The 17419-nt window shown below is 41.7% G+C and overlaps 1 protein-coding gene across 1 annotated transcript in view; it reads right to left on the reverse strand.

The window, feature by feature from the left end:
• The window catches only part of LOC128305486 (tyrosine-protein phosphatase Lar), a 201212-nt gene that overhangs the window by 165212 nt on the left and 18581 nt on the right, over window positions 1-17419 (reverse strand). The window contains exon 2 of the mRNA XM_053042957.1: window positions 14832-14877. The gene's annotated coding sequence lies outside the window, so the exon portion shown is untranslated. The remainder of the gene's footprint in view (window positions 1-14831; window positions 14878-17419) is intronic.

Consider the following 17419-nt stretch of genomic DNA (forward strand, 5'->3'; position numbering starts at 1 on the left):
GATACAATTCCAGTACAATATCTGAATAATCAATTTTAAGATATCATCACAATTCACCTATCTTCTGCAATTACAAATATTAATTATTTAAAAAAAAGTATTGGCCTTATCAGTATCACGTTTGCTATCACGAGCATTATTATTTTCTGTGCGTAAACTGCAACACGTATTCTTCCAATCATTTTATATTATTTTAATTTGTTGAAAATGGAATCTCATTTGTTGAAAGTGTAAGGTTGCAATTTTAGAAAAGAAAATATATGACTTTCTCAAAAATGGATTCTAACGATTGATCATAAACAAAGACACTTACAAGAGAAAACGAAAAAAGTAGAAAGTAAGGAGCATACAATGAACCAAAGCAAAATCATTTATTAATTTCAATTAAAATATAAAATACAGGCAGTTCCCGAGATACGCGGTTCCTCTTATACGCGAATTGGGAGATACGCGGTTTTTGGAAGTTTGACAACTGATCTAGTTTATAGCACAAAAATTTAAGCAAAATGGTGAAAAATTGGTCGAAAATACCATTTTTTTGTCACATAAAACATTTTTTTTTAACTTATTTTAATGTATTCTTTCTAAAAATCGCCTCAACCGTTGCATAAATTAAATGCAGAGAAGGAAGTCGACTCTGTGACTTTGAGGTATAAACGAAATTGCACCAGGATTCGACTTACCCGAATTTTTCCCGGGTTATAGTGGTCCGCTATAATAGCGTATCTCGGGGCTGCCTGTACAAACAATTTTACCACGTTGTTTAGAAGAACACTGTTGAAGAAATAACAGATTTTTGTTCGAAGTACTTACAATTTGAATAGCTTTACAATACTGTGGTAAACCGTTAAATGGTAGAAGTTCCTTTGCAACAATATATTTGCAACTAGAAAACAACTGTGGTACAATTTTCCTTGGAAAAACCCACAGCTTAAATCGGAAAATTGCAGCACAAGTGTGTCCATGCTAACGGTAGTATAATCAAGCTTTTTCGAGGGAAAGAGGGATGCTTTCGTCATATAGAATGTGTCCCCTTGTGCTAAAATTCCACTCGCTACGAAAGCTCGCAAAGCTACTGTAATTTCCAGACAAAAATTATAGCTAAGCGAGCGATGATGCTATAACGGCTAAAACTGCATGTGTCTTAACTAATAACCGCCGCTAGATGACGCTCGAATCGAATGAAAGAAAATGAGTAAGGTGCCTATAGTGAGAAAATTTTCTCACGTGCTCACTGCATACAAAAAATCATCAATTTCGGGCAGAGCTTTCAACATGTATAAAGCTGATTAAAATTAGCTGAAATGATAGCTGATTAGCTGAAATGATTAAAATGTTAAGCGTGATACGATTAAGCATTCTTTGGCCATTCTAAAGTCATTCAATTGATATGTCAAGCTGTTTTTTTATATGTAATTAATTTATATGTGGCACAGCAGTTTTAGCATCAGCTAAACACCGGAAATAGAATAGACCAGAGGATGTCGGTTTTAGACGGCTTTAAAGAAACATGAAACTTCGTGTCGTTTTCTATTAAGGCAGTCCGCTAAATGAACTATCATAACAAACATCACAGCGCAAAATCCACGTATCTTGAATTAACACATACGTGAGATCCTGGAGCAACATAGTTTATACTTCCTTCTTTGCTCGTAATTTATTCAGTATTTAGAGCGACTTTTCAACAAGAAATATTAACAAAACCCAACACAAATTTACTGCATCAAATTAGAATAAGAGGTCTTTTCAAGTATTCGTAGCTTTTATGCCATAATGCTGTGCTATAAATTAAGCTGTCAATTTTTGAAAAAAAAAACATGTGTCTACAGGACTGCATGCTTGTGATTGTATCCCAACTTCAAAACAAAGAGTTGCACCGTTTTGTATGCTTTTCTGTCGCTGCTCATTACTACTATCGATTGACCCTGTTAATAGATTTTTCTGAACGTGAAGTTGAGTTACACATCCTTCAATCACTATACGTTATGGAATTGAAATTATTTCAATTGTAATACCGAAAATAATAATCATTTGTTGCAGCGTCGAGCAACCCCAACCTAGTACAGTTTCAAGCCAAACATTTCCAACCCAGAGTTACCGCTTCTAGCTCTCCGACAGAGAACAATATCAAATTACTCACGTAAACCGTGTTCCATGGACTGAATGTCATCGTCTATCTGATGCACGTGGCACAATTAAGGTCATGGGGTAAATAAATGCCATCAATGAAGCGGTATGCTCGCAACGCGCACCGAAAACTCATTACCACCTGCCGAAATTATAGCTTCAGATTATCCGTAAATTACATATTCCCGAGCACACACTACATACGTACGCACAAACATACATACCTGGAGGCTACTTTTCTGATGAGGCTCTCAGGGCGCTTGAACTTCTGTACACACCCCATTAATTATAACTATTGATTAATTCGTCCCTTATCTCTTTGCAGGGATGATAGCCCACCGCACCAGCGTACAAGAACTTCAACGTGCCTAAATTCAACAAACTTCCATCCATCCGACCACACCAGAACAAACCTGATCATGCGGATGGAAGGGCAGTGCGAGAGAAAGAGTCATAATCACCATCATCATCACCATCACCATCATGATTACTACCACCCTGTACTCCGTAGTATCCCACCGAACCGCGTCTCGTATAACACACACTCCCCTGCCGAAGGTCGTGTTTACGAACCCATTGGAAAGAAATACAAACCGTACATTCCTCGGATCACACAAACTGGGAGCAAATCATGCTGAAAGGATTCATATTTCTGCACCCACACCCGCTCATTTCGATTTCCTTGCTTCGCACGTTTGCCCAAACAAGCGTTTGCTCCCCGTAGCGTCGCCGGTTCGCCAAGCTGGCAAACAACACAGGCGCACTCGTGGTTGAAATTGCACAACATCCGCCCCCATTGCTTCAGCTCCCAACACCAGCTGTCGATGAATGATGATAAATTTGTAATTAATTGATGAAAAATGGCATCAACCGTCCGTATTGCGAGCGCACGCTGCGGAAACCCACTACAGCACGGAGCGCTGCAAAAGCTCCACGCGGGACAACGGACAGCGCAATAAAAAAGATACTACAGAATCCAATTCTCCCCTTGTAGATCCACTGCCAACAGCGGAGTTTTGTTTGTGTTATAACTTCCTCCACGTCGTCAGAACGTCGTTCAACACCGGAAGAAAGATGATACTAATTTACCCGTCATAAGCAGACATCGTGGAACCGAAACGGAAGGTCGCTCGTCTAGTAAACTAGCTAAAAAAAGCTGGCCAAAACGGGCAGAGCACAAACAGAATGAAATGGAACCAATAACAGCGCAACAGCAGGAGCAACAATGGTTCACCGTGAAGGTTGCGCAGCACACCATGGGTAGGAAAACTTGACAGGGCCAACTCCCGCGCATCAACATTGTTGGCGCCACCCAACTCCGCCAAAACCACCGTAGTACGAAAAAGGACGCGACGAATCGTGTGAAGGATTTCACATCAGGAATTCCATTCTGAGGGCATGCCTTCGCTGGAATGCCTTCATCACTCTTCTTTCTTTCATTCATCGTTTACAGTTGGCTCGTTTGCCGGCTTTGGACACATGCTTACATATAAAACGAAGCGGGACACAAAAAATACACATGTTCCATATTCGAAAAATTGTAACTCGCAAAATATGTCCACCCAGGTCCCGTCACTTCGAGAGAGCGCCGGAGAAAGAACGACACCCTTTCATTGAGAAGACCGCTTACAAAAAACTCTACTTCTACTTTTGCATTTTTACGCAAAGAGGCGAATTCGGGAACACCCAAGTCAACCCCCGTTTTCTCCCCGTTTCCTCCTTTTCCTACCGTTGTTATTCTTGATTCTTGAATAGGCAACATTTGTGTTCTTGTTTGTTTGTTTTATTTTTTTTTTACTCAGGCATTTTGTTCTATCCCTGGTACCATTTATGCTACACTGTGCATGGTGGTCATGGACCTCTTGCGATGAGTATGCTCTCGCTTTTGACACTGAACAGATAAAGGTATATTGCACAATAGGGAAAACGGCACACACCTACATATATCGAGTATCTTCCATTCGAGAAACACTCAAGGCTACGCATCCCCTGCATAGAAGCAGCACCAACCAAGGCAGATGCAGGGAAGCATCAACAAATAAACGAATGAGAGTTCCGTTCAGTATCAGCCCACCCGGGGACCCACAACACCCTTCGGGAATCGTCCTCGAATTTTAAATCGGCTCACAACACAGTTTGATCGCGAGAACCTCCGCGCTCCAAGGACTCCCACCAACCGGGACGAATAAACAAATGCAAAAAATATCAAGAAACGTCCGAGGTTGCTTTGAAAACTTTCTGCATTTGTTAAGCGAAGAATCTTCAAAAACGCGCCTTCTCCTCTGGTGCTCAGTCGTTTTGCAACGATAACGCGTCTATTATGTTTCCTGAATACGCCTTAATACATCCAAGAACAAGTCATACGACGGCATAAAATGGGGCCAGTGGAAGATGATGAATAGATGACTTAATGTATGAATGCAAAACATTTCCCATTGCTACTGTTCTGCATGCTACTCTCATCATAGTAATTGTTCGTTTGGAATAGGGAAAGCGTATTACCTCTAGCCGCATTTCAGTCAATACGAATGCTCACAGAACAAAATCTACTGATAATGGGTGTGATGGGTGAAGCATGTTTTTTTTTTTTGTTTCGTTAGAACGGCCTGGCCGTATCGACAGGTGAAGCATGTTCAGACAGGCACAATTCGAACAGAACTAACACGGAAGGTTAGTAATATAAAGAAATTAATATTCGATCATTACGACGCTGTTTATCGCACGTAATATTGTAATTGAAAATTAAATTTTTAATGTTAATTTAAATGAAAAGTTCAAAAAGGTTCCTTACAATAATTTTTGTTTTGATTAAATATTCAAGTTTACTACACATGTATAACATAAATGAGTAATTTTAAATCATACACAAATTGCAAAAAAACTGATAAAACTTTGCTACTAATAAATTTTATAAGATATAGGGTAATATTAATATAAAAATTCGAACACCAGGATAATTTTTATAATAAACAGAAACACAAAGTTAAGCACGGATATGGTGCTCTTTTACTATTCTGGTAAGAAAATGTTTCTAAATTAATGAGATTTGTTACAGTCGTTGTTGATTGTTACAACGATTAAGTTACCATTAGGAAAAAGTAATGCGACCTAGTCATTTGTTGTGAATAAAAAAGCAAATAAGAACACTTTCATCTAAGGTACATGAAAACAAGATTCCAACATTTATTAACATACTTTCCTGATGACATCATGAGATTCATTTTCAAGACCAGATCTCATGACAAATTACTTAATCAGTATATCAACTTAAAAATACTTTAAAGCATTTTTGTGAAACATACTACTTGTTCATTTAATCTGACCTCTAAAGGGGTATTTAAAATTTCGTCTGCTATACAAATTATTTATTATTTATTATTTATTTATTTCTTATTGCTTGCCTCAAGGGCTGTACAATGACGTCTTTGATTACAAACAAAAATAACGACAAGAAAATAGGATTGCGGAGACAAGACACATTAGGAAGAAGTAGACAGAACACGGGAACGGAAAGTAGCGAACGATACACTGTGGTCAAACAAATCACCCACGGAATTGAATTCAGATAGCGCACGAACCCAAGGATCACTTTGGGAGAATCGCGTGCGTCGCAAAGGGATGAAGAGGGGTGGACGTAAGCGCAAGCGGTAGGATGGGATATAAAGGGGAATAGCCGCTAGAAGGTTAGGGGAGTCGATGTTGGATAAAAGGATGTTGGCAATAAATAGCACGCGCGCATGACCATGGCGCTCTTTTAGCCCGGCCAGACCTAACAATTGACACCGCACAGGATAAGGAGGGGAAGCAGCACTGGGGTTGTTTAAGAACCGCCGAATGGCGATTCGAGTAAACTTCCGCTGTACCCTCTCCAATCTATCCATTGCGGTGACACCGACAGGAGACCAAACAACGCAGGCATAATCTAAGATGGGTCGAACCCAGCAGCAGTACAACGCCCTCAAGCACAACGGATCACGGACCTCAGAAGCCACGCGGGTGATGAGGCCCAATATTTTATTGGCCCTCTCGAGGACAGAATTGATGTGTGGCTCAAAAGACAATTTGTCGTCGAGCCATACACCAAGGTCCTTGACCAAATAAACCAAAATCGATCTCATATCACAGTAAAATGAGTATGATCCAATCCAAAGGACTTTTCTTACTTTCAAAGCGGCAAGAACCCGCAAGAAAATCACTTAAAGCAACAATTCTTAGACATCACTGGTTTACTTTTACGTAACTTGAGCATCTCAAAAAATTGGAACATTGAAAAAAACACGCTTCTGGTTGGTGTTTTAACAATATTTTGCCAATATTAACAATATTTCTTCATAATAGAGACACATCATTTCGACATACTAATATCTTACTCGACGAAACCACATAATGTGGTAACTTATGCAATACAGCTTGTTGTGAGATAAGATTTATTTATGATTTCATTTTAAAAGAAAGTAAGCATTATTTTTAGTGTGACGTTTGGTGTGACAGATTTATGCTTCCTGCTAGCTAAACGTAGTGCCAATGCAATTGTACACATTAATTCATTCATATTTTAGATAAGTACAATATCAAACCAATTCATTCAAACAGGACAATGAAATGTACTGTTTAACGGCACAAGACACAACTAGAAGCAATGTGAGCTTATCTGGTTCGTCGGAACTAGTACGATATCTTCACAATGCAGCTTCACAGCAAGCCAGCAATCGGAGTGAAAGTAATTGGGAAATTAAAAAATGGCTACCATCAATTTATCCGGCTTCCGGAAATTCGGTCGTTGCGCTTGGGAAGATGAATCTGGGCGCGCGCTTTCCTGCATCATACCACCCACCCCGTATCCCGTAGGATAGTGTCGGCTATATATATATTCACAGCCAGGAAAAAAATACATATTCCCAGAATCAGGTTAAATTAATCGTTCCGGTTTAAAGCAATTTCGTCAGCACTCGGCTTGGTTGCTTCCTGTTTTTGGGACTTTTATTGCTATTGTTGTCGGCCGCCTTCGGTCTGATTTTCGTACACTGGGTTGCAACCAAATTTCGACCCTCTACTGCACATCGCTTCGTCGCAAGTGCATAGCGCGAGCAGATGAGATGCTACCATTGCCTCCGTTTTGCTGTGAGGTTGTTCTGCAACGCTGTTGCTTCGTACAGACAGGTACCACAAGGTTTCCCTCTTTCTACCCACTCGGATAGGGAAGGAGGGGAGTGCGAGAATGTTGAAGAAATAAATTTTCTAATTTGCTGAATGTACATTTAGAACATTTTTCTCCCACTCAAACGGTAGCCAAATTAAACCAAAGAATGTTTCTTGCTCGAAATTCTTCATGAAAGGAACGTGCGGGGAAAACTTCGGACAACCCGCAAGCAACCAAAAACACCCTAGCCCGACGAACAATCAGCAACAAAGTCCCATTCAAAAAGCATATAAATAGTGCACGTACGGAACACATTATATGCAACATGAGGCGAACGTTCGCCGGTGCGACCAACAAGTCATTGTTTCAGTACGAATCTTCTTGCCTTCCTTTCTTGACCATGCGAAATAGGATAGCGCCAGCATTCACTTCGGTCCGAAGCTGATCTTTTACCAAACGCCAACAATGACGATGAACGATTGCAAAGCAATACAAAGAACGGTACAGTTCTTCCGGCTAGAATGGACCACGTTCGAGAACCGGCGAGGTACACGCTGGAGACACAACCGGTGCAAGCTTATACGGTGCAAGTACAGCTGAAAAAAAAGGGGACGCAATGCAACTGTGCTCCTGCACCTTATTGCGCACACAAACCAATGCATAATATACACAATGAACAGGATCACTCTTAATCCTCGTTTAGAATGAACGCCGTACAGAACGAAGCGCTTTCCGCATCCGCTCGAATAGTTTTTCACAGCTTCAAGATCGACCATTTTTGGTGCTTTCGGCCTCACATTCACATTCCGACCCATTGCCTCGACCCACTGCCATCCATCCAGCGATAGGAGAGCGAAAATAAACGGACGAACGAATTTATTTGTTTTCCATTTCCAGACTGCATCCAAACATCGCTGGGCTCCTCCCTATCGCATTGTCCTGTCATCGTTGGTTTATTTCCATCAGCGTTATTCCCCAAGCATCCGAAGTCCTATGACGACTATCCCATTTACCGTCCACCATTTTGTGGTACCATCTTGAGTTGGTCTCCAACGATAGATAATTTGATATTCTTCCAGCAAGCATTTGCCTGTGAGCAACGTAAAAGATCCTGCCAACCCGAAATCAGTGTGTCTCATAACACTCACACACACACATACTTGCACATGCTTCTATTTCTTTGCTTCGCACACAACTTTCCAAATTTCCGTTTGCCGGTTTATGCTGACGACCATATCGTGCACCGGGGAGTTGCTGCTGAGGGCAAACCGTTTCAGTCGGAAAAACTTGTCAGCGAGGACTCCGAGGACTCGGGAATGCTGGCGTGCCTTTCTTGCAATTGTATCCATCTGCCGTCTGCCAACACACAATGTTCCTTCTTCACAACAAACTAACGATCCTAGTCGTCTCCACTGTCACCTCTATCAATTGTTGGCTCGTCAGAGGATGAAACCCCCCCCCACCAGAATCGGGTAACGTTTGCATAGTTTGTAAAGTGCATTAAAAACTGCACGCTCACATCGACAATCATCCGAGTTTGACCTAATCCAGCCCTTCCTCCCCAAACCGAACCCCCATTGGGACATTGGGTGGGCTTCTTGAACGATGAAAGGATCGCACTGCATAATGCATACACACACACACACACAACAAGGCACACCCGCAATCATCGTCTAAATATGGGTGCGGTAGACGAGCCGTGAGATGATTGTATTTCGGTTTCGATTTTCCACAAACGAGACGGAAACCCAGCGCCACGTTTACCACTGTTTGGCATAATTTCGTTTACGCACGCAGTTTATGCACGAGAAACGAAACAGTTGCTATCAATCAGGGAGGAATGCATAATAATTACGTCATAATGATAAGCATCGTGACAAATGGAGCGCGTTCGGTATCGATTAGATGATTCAATCAGGTCCTGTTCGCTGTACCCTGGTCCTTTCCTGTATTGCTTGTGGAATTAATTATTATATCGATGGGGAGGATTGCGTTATCCTTACTTCGCAATCAATCGAAAATAACTGAGATTATATGCACTAACTATGTGATTCCCGTTAAAGTATTAGCATGCCCCAATCATATGCCATTTTATTCGATGAGACAGAACGCTCTAGTACAAGGAAGACCGCTATCTGTCTGAATATGGAATTTTTATATGGATTCCCAAGGAACGTATAAAATGGCCAACTTTTACTAAACTCATCAAAGCCTTGCTGTGACATAAGTTCGTCACATCCAAACAAACCACCGCTAACCTACCAAAAACCTATTTTACTCACGATCTATTCCGGCTATAAACTGCAAAAGTTAAAGGATGAAAACTTGTTTAACTTACGAAAATTTTTATTCTAAATCGTGACTTTATGACATCGCAACATGCAACTCGACGCATACCCGGACGCTTATCTGACCCTGGTGCCTCTCCCTTCTCTACGCTGTCGACTATTCGACCTTCTTCACCATCCTTTTTACTAGCATAAACGTGTAACACATTCCAAACACGAACACTTGTGCCCTATCATCAAACGCTTTCAGAAGTGTCTTCCACGTACCGCATAAAGCTATCATACGTCCAGCGTATGTTAGCTGCCATTCCACGGGCTAGTAAAGGTCGCGATGCACCGTCGGCTGCTCAAATATGTGACCTGCTTTTTTGGTGAAATTACACTTTAAACTATATAGCCCCGCATCGCATCACGTTGTCCTCTAGAGGAACCACTTCAACGACATCGGTTTCCTTCTACGTGTACAACGTTAGGCCACCGGTGTTCATTTATTGCGGCACACTCTGGTGCGGTACGTGCAGAACGTCTATGGGGGGGGGGGGGGGGAATGACAACTAAAAACTAAACTATCACGACTCTTTCTCGACTTTCGGTTCCGTGCCGCGACATTCTTTAATCTAACGGGGATATTCATTTAAAATTGGTGAGCAAACCAAGCGACGCTTAGGGAAACTATCAAGAAACGGAACTAGGGTAGAGGAAGTGACAAGTTCACACCGGCACCGAACAAACTCATTGCACCGTTCGGGCCACGACACAGTGCGAAGCATTTTAATGCGAAATCAAGACTTTAATTACTTACCCGCACCCGTCACCCCGTAACCCTGTCCACCGGCGACTGCGTTCTGTAACCGCTGACCCGTGAGCTTTTTCCTACCAAGGGAACGTACAACATGCTTCCCCTATCTCCAATCTTGCTTTTGCTATCCTCACTGTTGAGGTCAATTTCTTGCACTCCTGTCAAGCTTAACTCTTGCGGCCTGTGACCATTTTAACTTACCAAAAGCTTTCCCCAAGCCGCAACTTCCCAACTTCCGGTTTGCCAACCTCGACAGCGGTGGGAAAACCCGAACCCACCATGTCAGGCACCGGGCGACACTATCGCGACGATTCGATCTATACCACCACCACCGGGTGCGGACGTTACGGGCAAGTTCGCTAACTTGATCGTGCGACACATTCACACGCACACACACACACACAACATAGAACAGTGTCGTCCTAACTAAGTCCGATGGTGTACGGGATAAATTTGTGCAACTTTACATTGTTTTAATAAACTTTTGCTCACACAGCCGCGCGACCACGCAGCAGATAGACCACCATTGTGAGACGGCACTCGGGCACCATGCAGGGTGTTGTTTCGACGACAGAGACACCCAGAAGTGTCCGTCGGTTCAACTCCGTGTCAGCAGGACTCACCTCGCACAGCTGGATGTCGTTAGCGTGCCCTGGAAAAGGAAGTTCGTCTCTCGATTTCGCACCCCATGAGCGTGTTTACCGTGAGCAGCTGAAACGCCGAAAACTTGCGCAACTTCACCTGCTAAAAGAAGAACCTCCCGGGTGGGGCGCAGAGCAAATGCGGGCCATGTACGGTACGAAACAAGGGCTAATGTATGCACAGTTAACTTTTACTCCCACTGTTTAACGTGCAGCGCGGCACGTACACTACCACCCGAAGCACTTTTCCATCGGCATAATTGGTCGTAGTAGTTCCACCATCACTACCAACGCGAACCGGGGGGAACTTCTGAGTGCCAGCAGGAAAAATACGAACAAAAAACTCGTGAAACAAATCCTGAGGTGCTGAGCAAACGCGCATCCTACCCTAGACGATGCAGGAAGTACTTAAATGTAGGAAACCGCCACTCCCGGGGCTAGCCACTTGTCTTTGCCCGGTCGGCCGATAGGCAACCAGGCAGGCAAGCAGTCGGCCAATATGGTTGCAATCTGTAACGAGTATTTGATTCGATTTATGGGCACAAGGTGCTACACTTCCACCTTTTGCACCGTGTGCCTGGTAGGGCGCGGCCGGATTTGGATTTCGGATGGAGGACTACTGTACTGTAATTGCCGCTTTTGTTGCACTCATAAGGATACCACTAACTCTTGCAATAGGGGTGGAAATGTTAATTCCAATGACAAATAATTGCTTTCTCTGGGCCCCACTCACCTTTCCATTCGACTGAGGCAAACTTCAATATTTTATAGCAAAGGAAATTTGAAAATTGCCACATATTACCAACTTAATTTTACTGCGTAATAAGAATTGTTAAAAAACTACAAGTTTGCTGACTACCGTATTTTAGCGTGTATAACGACCCCCTAGATGAATTATTCAAGATTTTTGGAAAAAAATATTTTATTTCTTGACATTTATTTTTTGAAAATGACAGTTCCAAATACTTTTTCATATCCTCACTGGTCCTCACTGGTGTTTTCAAACACATTTTCATTGTCATCACTATCTTCATTAATTGCATGATCCTCAGATTGTTCATCAAGATTGTTACTGATTTCGCATTTTTGAAAGGATTTGACGACAATTGCTTTGCTGACTATGCAGTAATGACCAATTGTCAGATCGCTGGAATGGTAAATTTTTCTTATTCTTCTTGAAGGAGTCAGATTCGAATCAGCCCCTTTTATCCACTTACTCCATTCTTCTCCTATCATACCCTTAAACGATTGTGGTTACAGCTGACTGGTTAGACCTCCAGGAATGACTTCCAGAAACGTTTTGCTTGAGCAACAAATTGTTTAACTTCGGCTGGTAGATGACCTCTAAATGCATCCAGTACTAGCATTGCTGATTTTTCATAAGAGCTCCAGGTCTCTTGTTCCAAACATTTTTAAACCACAGATTCATCCTTGTCTTATCCATCCATCCTTTTATTTCAACAAAACGACCTGTTCGTTATACCTTCTTAAAGGGCACAACGATTTTTTTTAAGTATCCAGACGTCACTACCGTCTGACGTTTGGAACCGTGGAATGACATCAGTCAGTGAGAAAAGTCATTGAAAAAAGAAGCAAGCGTAGGTTTCTGGATAACACGGGGAGAACAATACACACAGACAAGTTGAAAATTACTCAAATAAACTGTACTCGGATTAAAAACACTAAACTGAGCTAAACACGACCGTTAATCCATAAAGCTAGAAAGGAAAAGTTACTACCCTTGTATAACGACCCCCTTAATTGGACTTTGGTCATTTTTGATCGAAAAGGGGGTCGTTATATACGCTAAAATACGGTAATTTGGTGATTTGGTAACTGAAAAAAGACTTCTTTTGCCGGACACGGTTATTACGTGTTTGGCAAAAATATGATCTTTATTCTTGAGGTGTCGTTAGAGAAAGAGGTCGCAGGCAAATCCTGCGATAGGTTTTATTCTTTTTTCTTCCTCTTGTAAGCCACTTCTGACAGGTCGTTGGGGACGTTTTACCCACTGTTGTAGTGTTCCCAACAAGAATATAGCACCTCCGCTTATGATGTGCAATGTGTAGCATTTTCCATTGCTTAATCGAACATGCGAAATAACATTGTCGCTTCTGTGATCGCGTACAAATTTAACTCATAACGAAGTGCGTCACACTCATGCAGGACGAAATATACATACTATTAAAATTCCTGTCAGCATTAACTAGAGATTCAACAGTCAGACAGCAATATGGTTTGTTTGGGTGAATACATTTCCACTACCACCAAACAGACGGTTGTATATTTTTTTCTGCGGTTGTAGCATATTAAATATTAACGATATATACATCTCAATCAAACATGCCACCGTGCAACTTGGGCAAAAGTAAATGTGATTGCAATTGCTGCTCCACTGGAATTGAGAGCAAAAGCGGATCGGAAAAATAAACGCATAAAAAAATGTAGGTCGACCGAACGTCGATCTTACACACTCTATTTGAATGCAGCTGCCATCGACAAACGGCGCAGCACCAGCATTGAAGAAGGGCTTCGCCATCCTCAATCGAGCGCTAGGCGTGTGTCACGTACTCGACGTCAGCTAGCAACATGACGGTTCGATAGAACCCACCATGTTCGCCGACTGACGAATGCACAATTGGCAGATTTATGCAAAGCTAAGTCATCTGCGGTGCTACCGGGACAATACATCCAATCATCTGGAGCGTTTACACTCGCCGAGGCGTGCATGTGTGGGTGTGTGTGTGTGTGCACAGCGTCATACCACAAAACCCACCAATATGCATACAGAAATGCCCGTCGTGTTGCGTGATTGCTGGTGGCGGAATTCAGCACCATCGACCCGAAAACAGTCGTACGCACGCTGATGGCGTACTACTATAAATCATTATTCCGATTTAATTAACAATCAATATTCAAACATTAGCCGACGGCAAAGCCGGTACGAGCACAACCCACTGTGACATAGGCTACGGTTTTCGTTGTTCGCTTCTCGAGCCTTCTTTTGCAAGCGGATTAGTTTCCTTCACACCTCAATCGCATGTCCACCAGAGCACCCATCCGGCATGGTTATCGTTCCGAAGCGCACAGTGCGCGCACGGCCGATCCCGTGTTTGAACAGGGTGACATCACGACCGCGGTGGTCAACACGCATCCTACGGTAGTCTGTCCTCTGCCTGGATTATACTGACCGCGCATTCGCCACCCATACCCGGGGCTCTGTACCGATATCGTACCGTCGGTTTGTGCCTGCCGCTCGCTGGTTCACTGATAGGTTCCGGCAGGATGTGTACACAGCAACGACACCTATGTCTCCGGTCGAATAGAGTTGTTTAATGCTGGAGAATAATATATTTATAACGCCACAGGCTCATTATGGTCGGCTCGTGCAACAAGAATGTTCACGCAGGCAGGACCGGCCGGAGGGCCCCCAATTGGTGGATTATTGAAGGGGATTTAGGATTATCATTAACTCCATACCGAGCCGGCCATACAGTGAATGAGAAACCGAACCTAGACGCGCTTTTGCTCCGCGCGTTTGTGTACTAATAAGTGTTCATTGTCCGAATGGTTGGCGGACTGGTTTGCCGTTCATTAGAATAATTGAACCGCCGTTAAATTTTGAGGAAGAAATTAATTAATCATCAGCAGCATTTCCAGCCCACAACGACTACCCTAAACCACAGACCCACAGCACACACAGTGCGATGAGGTTTCCAACAATTCAGCGGACAATCAAGCATGAATGGCTTTGGTGGCTTAAGAACAATAATTTAACCAAGTCACGGGCATACATTACACACTTTTGACGCTACTAACTAGTGGGTGATACATACCTCCGTACGATTGTTTCGATTGTTTGTAGACAAGCTATTAAACACCCTGAAAATGTTAGACAAAAAGAGAATAATAAAAATTAATTATTTTTGTTTTTTAATTTCATTATCAATTTTTATTTATTTAATTCATTTTTGTTTATTTATTTTAACAAATCTGAACGTTTTAAAAGTCAAGTATTCTGGCCAGATTCATTCAAAACATGGTTGGTTTTACTTTGCGCCTATCAAGCCCCTTTAAGTTAAGTGATTAAAATTGAACTCAAGCTTTAAATGCTTCATTTGTTAATTCAATTTAATATAATTATACATGTTTTCGACACAAAAACTGATGTTTTAAACCTGAATAGCAAATTAGATTTAATAAATTATAAGATTTAAACGTACACACACACACAAGATACACAAAAAATGAAGCAAATTAAGACAAACACTGACTTTTTCGCGGCCTGGTAGTGTATTGATAGCGGTATCGATCTTCACACGACAAGACCGAGGTAATAGTGATGAAAACGGAAACAAGACCCATGCGGAACAAACCCCCGTAGCAAGCACTGACTGTCCGTCTACGTAGAAAAAATAAGTCGATACGGCCTGGCCGTTCTAACAAAAATAAAACTGACGTACACTGTCATCTATTGGTGATTTGAAACCAAATGTAGGCGAAAGATACAAAATTTAGCGTCAACAAATGTAATAAAACACACACCCAATGGAAACACTATAAAGGAATAAATAACTCTTTATAAGATGGTTGGAGATTGAAAACATAAACTCATCTGGATGTTAATGTCCTTAACGATCCAATTTATGCAAATATTTTGAAAGACGACTAATTATAAACAAGCCTAATAACTTATAATAAAAGACCTAATAGTGCGCCGGCAGAGAGTAGTTGGTAGAGGCGCTGAACACACACGACAGGACCGAGGTAAAATCCTATCCGAACCGTTTCCCCGTAGCAAGGACTGACTATTCGGCTATGCGGTAAAATAAGTCTTAGAAACCAGAAATGGCAGGCATGAACTAGCAATTCGTTACGCCAAGAAGAATAAAACGAATAAACACAGCTAGGTGCCAAAACTTTATAATATACAGCAAACTAAATTATATAAAAAGTGCGACAGTATCATCTCCGCTGATGCGTTGTTTTGTACGTGTCGCATCGAGACCGGTATCGTATTTGATGTGACTGGGTTGATTATTATAAGTTTTTAAAGATTCGTAGTTTCATCATCATATTATCGACTAAGACAATAGTCCCGACTATAAAAACCAATCCCATATTATATATAGAGGATACACTATAAAAACTTTTAGTCTTTGCATACAAAGCAATCTTCCCCATTAAATAAACACTTCTTTCGCTATGTGCACTGCAAATATAAGTTTCATATTCGTTTCCTGAAATTCGTATTTGTCTCACCCAAATATCGCGCGGAAAACTCTGCTCTCAAATGAACTTTGCTTCTGGTTTTCAATGTCACATTACAAGCACAGAAAATGTCCCGGGGGTGGGAAAGTACTAACCTCATTGGGTTTACCTCAATTACAGAACCGTCAATGAACCGTGCACTTCGTCCTTTTATAGTTTCCGTACGCTATGCTACCACCGCTCTACCTTCCCATGACTATCGAGAAGGAATCCTGGGAATCGACTTCAATTCCCCTGGTAAGCACACACTCGTTGGCAGTGCTCAAAATCACCACCATCCCTGAGTTCATACAAATGACCTAGTTCAATTCTAACTTCGCTACCCAGTGGCTTCGCTTCATACTACGATTGCTTTCATACATTGAAGAGAACAAAAAAAAAAGGTATTTCCCTCGAATGTATGCTCCTGATTACTACAGTTCATACAGTTCATTCGCAATTTCATCGCAACTGAATGGTATATGTATTCAATATGCTTGCAGGCCACACACAAAACTAACTACTCATCGTAGAGCGCGCCAGCCAAAGACTGTTCTAAACCACTGCGCTTCATACGTCGACAAACACATGCTCGAACTTTTGCTCTGATGAACTTTTATATTACACAGAATTAGTTTCAATCATGAATTAACATTTCCCTAGATGATCATCCTATGCTACAGTCGACACCATTACTATCGATCTTTTCCATTAGATCTGAGGAGAGTCTTATACTTCATCATAAAAAATATGTTTGTCACTTCTTCGTATAATTTTATACAACATTAATGGTACTACAATTATATTCATGTTTCTATTATTCACATTTCAATTATTGCTATTCATGCAATATGTGACATTACACGATTTTTCCACTCAACGCAATAAAAAATTTAATCCATTCGAAACAAAAAGAGGATAGGCAAAAAACTACACACCGAACAAATTATAACCTACATGTTAATTGAAGAAGAAAAAAAAAACTGATGTCTAACCAACTAACAAATTATTCAAGCCGAGAATGAATGTGCACTGCACGTTGGCAATATTTTCAACAAAGCGACAACTAAACACGCATCCTCTCCCCCGGCCTCCCACTGGCCTCCACTTTCCCCCGAAAAAAAAAAGCGGTGCAAGGACATGCATCGTCATGCAAACGTGCCCGCGTGAAATG

The sequence above is a fragment of the Anopheles moucheti genome, chromosome 3 (genome assembly GCF_943734755.1).
Source record: "Anopheles moucheti chromosome 3, idAnoMoucSN_F20_07, whole genome shotgun sequence".
Lineage (NCBI taxonomy): Eukaryota > Metazoa > Arthropoda > Insecta > Diptera > Culicidae > Anopheles > Anopheles moucheti.